Genomic DNA, 6,761 nt, shown 5'->3' with positions numbered 1-6,761 from the left:
TAATCCTAGATCTGTGCCTAAGTAGGCAGAGCATGTGTAAAGGACAGCATATTTCTTACCTTGCCTCCTGTCCTGTTCTTGTTGGTCTCATGTGTCTCTGTTTCCTTCATGTTCTCCACGACTTTATTTTGGTCATCCGGGGGATCCTCCCATTTCACGCTCTGGTGGATAAATAAGAGGTCAATATCAGTCCTAGGTTGTGACTTTATGAAACAACTTATTCGCTCCTATTTTAAACAAAACGGCAATAGTGGTCAGATTTCAGGCCATGGATCAAACCAGTGAGACCTATTGCTGTGTTAGTGATATTGTTAGTAATTTCTCCTCTAAACTCAAAATAGGCAAATTAACCATACCTTGCTGTCATCTGACATGATGAGTAGCTTATTGTTGTAGGCTGTTTAGAGGAAATACTAATACCTCCTTTGAAAAAACGTCAGTGAACCATCGGCAGACAACTGAAGTGAATATGAACGTCCTTGAATTATGCCAAAGCATTGTTGAATACTCGATTCCGATTGGCTGAAGCCAGAGCATTCTTCAAAGATGTCATACACACATGATGTCACAATTAGGCCTAAGTCTAATATCTATATGAATTGTCAATTTCATTAGAAAACAAATCAAAGCTTGTCAAAGTTCTGCCAAACGAAAATATGTCTAAGTGCACGTTTTTGCGTTTAATTTATGGTTTATCATGCATCGTCATTCATCACCATGCACAAAAACGTAACTCGCTGCCATCCATTAGCTATAATTCTGAGGTTGCAAAGCTGCAAAACTAGGACGTGCAATAAATTATAACCACTTGCAGAATAATTTCAAATCAGACGTTCAAGGGGGCTTGAACTATTTCAGCACTGTGGAGCTGTCCGCTGCATAGAGCTGACACGTTTCTTGGCATCAGGGGACCGTCCCATTTCGCTGAAATGTTTCGAGTCTGGGCAGCACCTGAGACCGCGGCATGGTGCTGAAATGGAGCAGGGCTCAGCTCTATGGATATCTCATGCGGATTTTCCTGCTAGCCTATGTATAACGATACTATAATTACATTATTTTCATCCATCCGTCAACACAAATGGCATGTCAACGTTCCCCAAATAATAATGCAATGAAGCCAAGCCGAGATGTATGGTTCTTCATCCAGAGGACGAAGCACCACTGTATCATCTAAAACCTTCAGAGAGATCCCTTAAAACTGTAGTATAAATTCTCCACGGCTGTTATGGTAGCTAGGTTAATTTAGCGAGACATGGGCAAATCCAACACATAGCGTTTCTACTGAGTCCTGCTTAGAGGTGACTGACCGTCATGTTGCTAGTTGTAATGACACTTTTAAAACAAGAATAGTTATTTGTAATTGCTCTGGGAGCTAATTATTGCAGAGCCCAGCTACACATCCTGCTCGCTGGGCTCATTATGGACAGCCAATGAGCAGTTCAGGTGAAAAAGTCAGCCAGATCTGATCCCTATAACATACATGATACTAGGATCCTGTAGCAACCTGCCGGCCTGCACAATCCTCCATGGCACGAATGTTACACGCGCAATATGGTAGGCTAACATCCCACAACAATTCCCCAATTGGAATTACTTGCCTAAACTTCCAATCATACTTATTTTCTAATATCAACCATAGTTTCTGCACTTAAGGCAGACTTGCCATTAGAACAAGATGGAATTAGGACAACTGTAAAGCTCGTAGGCTAAAATGAACCTTACCTGGCTGTCGTCAGCCATTATGTGTAGCCCGTTAATTAAGGCTCTGCGCCTCTGATACTGCAGCTATTCTGTAACTGTTAAACTCGTCTAATCGTATCCGTTGAAAACCCGTCAGTGAACCGTCCTCAAACACAATGAACTGATGTCAATATGGACGTTAACCTTCACATAAAGATATCAAATACATGACGTCAGATATGTCTAATCAGAATATATATCATAGTGTCACAGTACGTGCTGTTGACAGCCTACCCCGAAATCAAACAGGAACATGGATTATGTGAAATCTGTTGTTAATGTATCGGGAATGTTTTTACAATTGTATAACTGCCTTCATTTTACTGGACCCCATGAAGAGTAGCTGCTGCAGCTAAAGGGGATCCACAATAAATACAAATACAAACCCAATGCACCATGTATCAACTTGTTTTGACATATCACATGGGATATGACAGTTCCTGATTCTGAGATACTGTAAATCAACAGACCTTGAGAGGAGATAAAACATAATCTGTTGATCTATTTCACAGGTTTCTGGTGGTTTCTAAGCATTCTACATGTGTTGGGGAAGGAGGGTGGGATCTGTCCAGAGCATCTAATTACATCAAGTCTTGCTGTTACAGTATAACTTTAGACCGTCCCCTCGCCCATACCCGGGCGCGAACCAAGGACCCTCTGCACACATCAACAACAGTCACCCTCGAAGCATCGTTACCCATCGCTCCACAAAAGCCCTCTGCACACAGCAACAACAGTCACCCACGAAGCGTCGTGACCCATCACTCCACAAAAGTCGCGGCCCTTGCAGAGCAAGGGGGACCACTACTTCAAGGTCTCAGAGCAAGTGACGTCACCGATTGAAACACTATTTAGCGCGAACCACCGCTAACTAAGCTAGCGTTTCACATCCGTTACATTGCCATGCATGTGATATGAGATAATGTTATGCACCACGTAAATATACATTGTAAATATACACTGTAAATTTACATTGCCTGCCTAAGGCTGCATCAAACAACAACATTGACGAATACGCTGATTCGGTGAGCGAGTTCATTAGAACGTGCTTTGAAGATATCGTTCCCACAGCAACGATTAAAACATTCCCAAACCAGAAACCGTGGATTGATGGCAGCATTCGCGTGAAACTGAAAGCGCGAACCACTGCTTTTAATCAGGGCTAGGTGACCGGAAACATGACGAATACAAACAGTGTAGCTATTCCCTCCGCAACGCAATCAAACAAGCTAAGCGTCAGTATAGAGACAAAGTAGAATCACAATTCAACGGCTCAGACACAAGAGGTATGTGGCAGGGTCTACAGTCAATCACGGATTACAAAAAGAAAACCAGCCCAGTCACGGACCAGGATGTCTTGCTCCCAGGCAGACTAAATAACTTTTTTGCCCGCGTTGAGGACATTACAGTGCCACTGACACGGCCCGCAACCAAAACATGCGGACTCTCCTTCACTGCAGCCGAGGTGAGTAAAACATTTAAACGTGTTAACCCTCGCAAGGCTGCAGGCCCAGACGGCATCCCCAGGCGCGCCCGCAGAGCATGCGCAGACCAGCTGGCTGGTGTGTTTACGGACATATTCAATCAATCCTTATCCCAGTCTGCTGTTCCCACATGCTTCAAGAGGGCCACCATTGTTCCTGTTCCCAAGAAAGCTAAGTTAACTGAGCTAAACGACTACCGCCCCGTAGCACTCAGTTCCGTCATCATGAAGTGCTTTGAGAGACTAGTAAAGGACCATATCACCTCCACCCTACCTGACACCCTAGACCCACTCCAATTTGCTTACCGCCCAAATAGGTCCACAGATGATGCAATCTCAACCACACTGCACACTGCCCTAACCCATCTGGACAAGAGGAATACCTATGTGAGAATGCTGTTCATCGACTACAGCTCAGCATTTAACACCATAGTACCCTCCAAACTCGTCATCAAGCTCGAGACCCTGGGTCTCGACCCCGTCCTGTGCAACTGGGTACTGGACTTCCTGACGGGCCGCCCCCAGGTGGTGAGGGTAGGTAACAACATCTCCACCCCGCTGATCCTCAACACTGGGGCCCCACAAGGGTGCGTTCAGAGCCCTCTCCTGTACTCCCTTTTCACCCACGACTGCGTGGCCACGCACGCCTCCAACTCAATCATCAAGTTTGCGGACGACACAACAGTGGTAGGCTTGATTACCAACAACGACGAGACGGTCTACAGGGAGGAGGTGAGGGCCCTCGGAATGTGGTGTCAGGAAAATAACCTCACACTCAACGTCAACAAAACTAAGGAGATGATTGTGGACTTCAGGAAACAGCAGAGGGAACACCCCCCTATCCACATCGATGGGACAGTAGTGGAGCGGGTAGTAAGTTTTAAGTTCCTCGGCGTACACATCACAGACAAACTGAATTGGTCCACCCACACAGACAGCATCGTGAAGAAGGCGCAGCAGCACCTCTTCAACCTCAGGAGGCTGAAGAAATTTGGCTTGTCACCAAAAGCACTCACAAACTTCTACAGATGCACAATCGAGAGCATCCTGTCGGGCTGTATCACCGCCTGGTACGGCAACTGCTCCGCCCACAACCGTAAGGCTCTCCAGAGGGTAGTGAGGTCTGCACAACGGATCACCGGGGGCAAACTACCTGCCCTCCAGGACACCTACACCACCCGATGTCACAGGAAGGCCATAAACTTCATCCACCCGAGCCACTGCCTGTTCACCCCACAATCATCCAGAAGGTGAGGTCAGTACAGGTGCATCAAAGCTGGGACCGAGAAGCTGTTTTTCAGTCTCTATCTCAAGGCCATCAGACTGTTAAACAGCCACCACTAACATTGAGTGGCTGCTGCCAACACACTGACTCAACTCCAGCCACTTTAATAATGGGAATTGATGGGAATTGATGTAAAATATATCACTAGCCACTTTAAACAATGCTACTTAATATAATGTTTACATACCCTACATTATTCATCTCATATGTATACGTATATACTGTACTCTATATCATCTACTGCATCTTTATGTAATACATGTATCACTATGCCACTTTGTTTACATACTCATCTCATATGTATATACTGTACTCGATACCATCTACTGAATCTTGCCTATGCCGCTCTGTACCATTACTCATTCAGGTTTCCTTATGTACATATTCTTTATCCCTTTACACTTGTGTGTATGAGGTAGTAGTTTTGGAATTGTTAGTTAGATTACTCGTTGGTTATTACTGCATTTCCGGAACTAGAAGCACAAGCATTTCGCTACACTCGCATTAACATCTGCTAACCATGTGTATGTGACAAATAGATTTGATTTGATTTGATTTTGATTTATACTCCATGGAGACAGTGCCCAATGTTCATTTTACATGATGGATATATGCTACTCCATTTCATACAATCAATCATCAATCAATCAGTACAATTTATTTATGAAGCCCTTTTTACATCGGCAGATGTCACAAAATGCTTATTCCGACACCCAGCTTAAAACCTCAAATAGCATGCAATGCAGATTTAGAAGCACGGTGGCTAGGAAAAACTCTCTAGAAAAACCGGAACCTAGGAAGAAACCTAGAGAGGAACCAGGCTCTGAGGGGTGGCTAGTCCTCTTCTGGCTGTGCCGGTGGAGATTATAAGCGTACATGGCCAGATCGTAAGGCCAGATCGTTCTTCAAGTACTGTAGTTCAAACATTCTTCATAGATGACCAGCAGAGTCAACAAAATAATGTGGTTACAGAGGGTGCAACAGGTCAGCACCTCCGGAGTAATTGTCAGTTGGCTTTTCATAGCCAAACATTCAGAGGTCGAGACAACAGGTGTGGTAGAGAGAGAGAGAGAGAGAGAAAGAGAGAGAGAGAGAGAGAGAGAGGTGGGGGAGAGGGAGAGCGAAGATCAAAACAGCAGGTCCATGACAAGGTATCACGTCTGGAGCACACACATGCCTCTTCATGTGATACATGATGTTTGGCTGTGCTAAGTGTTATCTTATGGGTTTGGTGATTGTTCTGTGTGAAGCCGTATTCTGCATTGCATCATGGAATGTGATGTGAAATCCCTGGGCCTATGGCTGTTGAAGCTACTCCACTGCACTGCTGCTCCACTGCACTGCCCTTCCCCCGATTGCTCAGTTTGGCCTGGCGGCCAGCTCTAGGAAGAGTCTTGGTGGTTCCAAACTTCTTCCGTTTAAGAATGATGGAGGCCACTGTGTCCTTGGGGACCTTCAATATTGCAGAAACGTTTTGGTACCCTTCACCAGATCTGTGTCTTGACACAATCATGTCTCTGAGCTCTATGGACAATTCCTTCGACCTCATGGCTTGGTTTTTGCTCTGACATACACTGTCAACTGTTGGACATTATATTTTCAACATATAGAAAACATGTCAGAGGGTTGATCTAGCTGCAGATAGCTAATTCTTATCTATGTGTTTTCCCCTTGCTGCTAATAAGCTCTTACCAATCTAACTAAATTAATAGAGAACATCTGGTTAGCTGAAAGTCTATGCAGCAACTATTGTATTAGAGTCAAGCTGTGGTTATTTTATTTATTTTCCTAGACAAGTCAGTTTAGAACAAATTCTTATTTACAATGACAGCTTAGGAACAGTGGGTTAACTACCTTGTTCAGGAGCAGAACGTCATATTTTTTACATGGTTAGCTCAGGGATCTGACCTAGCAACCTTTCAGTTACTGGCCCAATGCTCTAACCACAAGGCTACCTGCTGCCCCAAGTCCTGCCAACTCAAAAACTGCACAATAAATGTGTAACCAAGGGGGAACTAGTGCATTTCTCTGAGAAAAGGTGCTTCAGTTTTACCAATCTTCCAAAACACTTGAAATTCTTGTAAAATAATTTGCATTTATTTGATCAAATAGACTTTGAAATGTTAGACATGCAGAAATTCCTCTTGTCAAAAGTCTTGCTGTTACAAAAGTAGTTCTTCATGCAGCGTAACAGGTTACAGGTTCTTCTTGGTGAAGCGCCGGAATGGCTTCATCATTGCTGAAAAGACCCTG

The sequence above is a fragment of the Oncorhynchus mykiss genome, chromosome 6 (assembly GCF_013265735.2).
Source record: "Oncorhynchus mykiss isolate Arlee chromosome 6, USDA_OmykA_1.1, whole genome shotgun sequence".
Classification (NCBI taxonomy): domain Eukaryota; kingdom Metazoa; phylum Chordata; class Actinopteri; order Salmoniformes; family Salmonidae; genus Oncorhynchus; species Oncorhynchus mykiss.
This window is presented reverse-complemented; position numbering follows the sequence as displayed.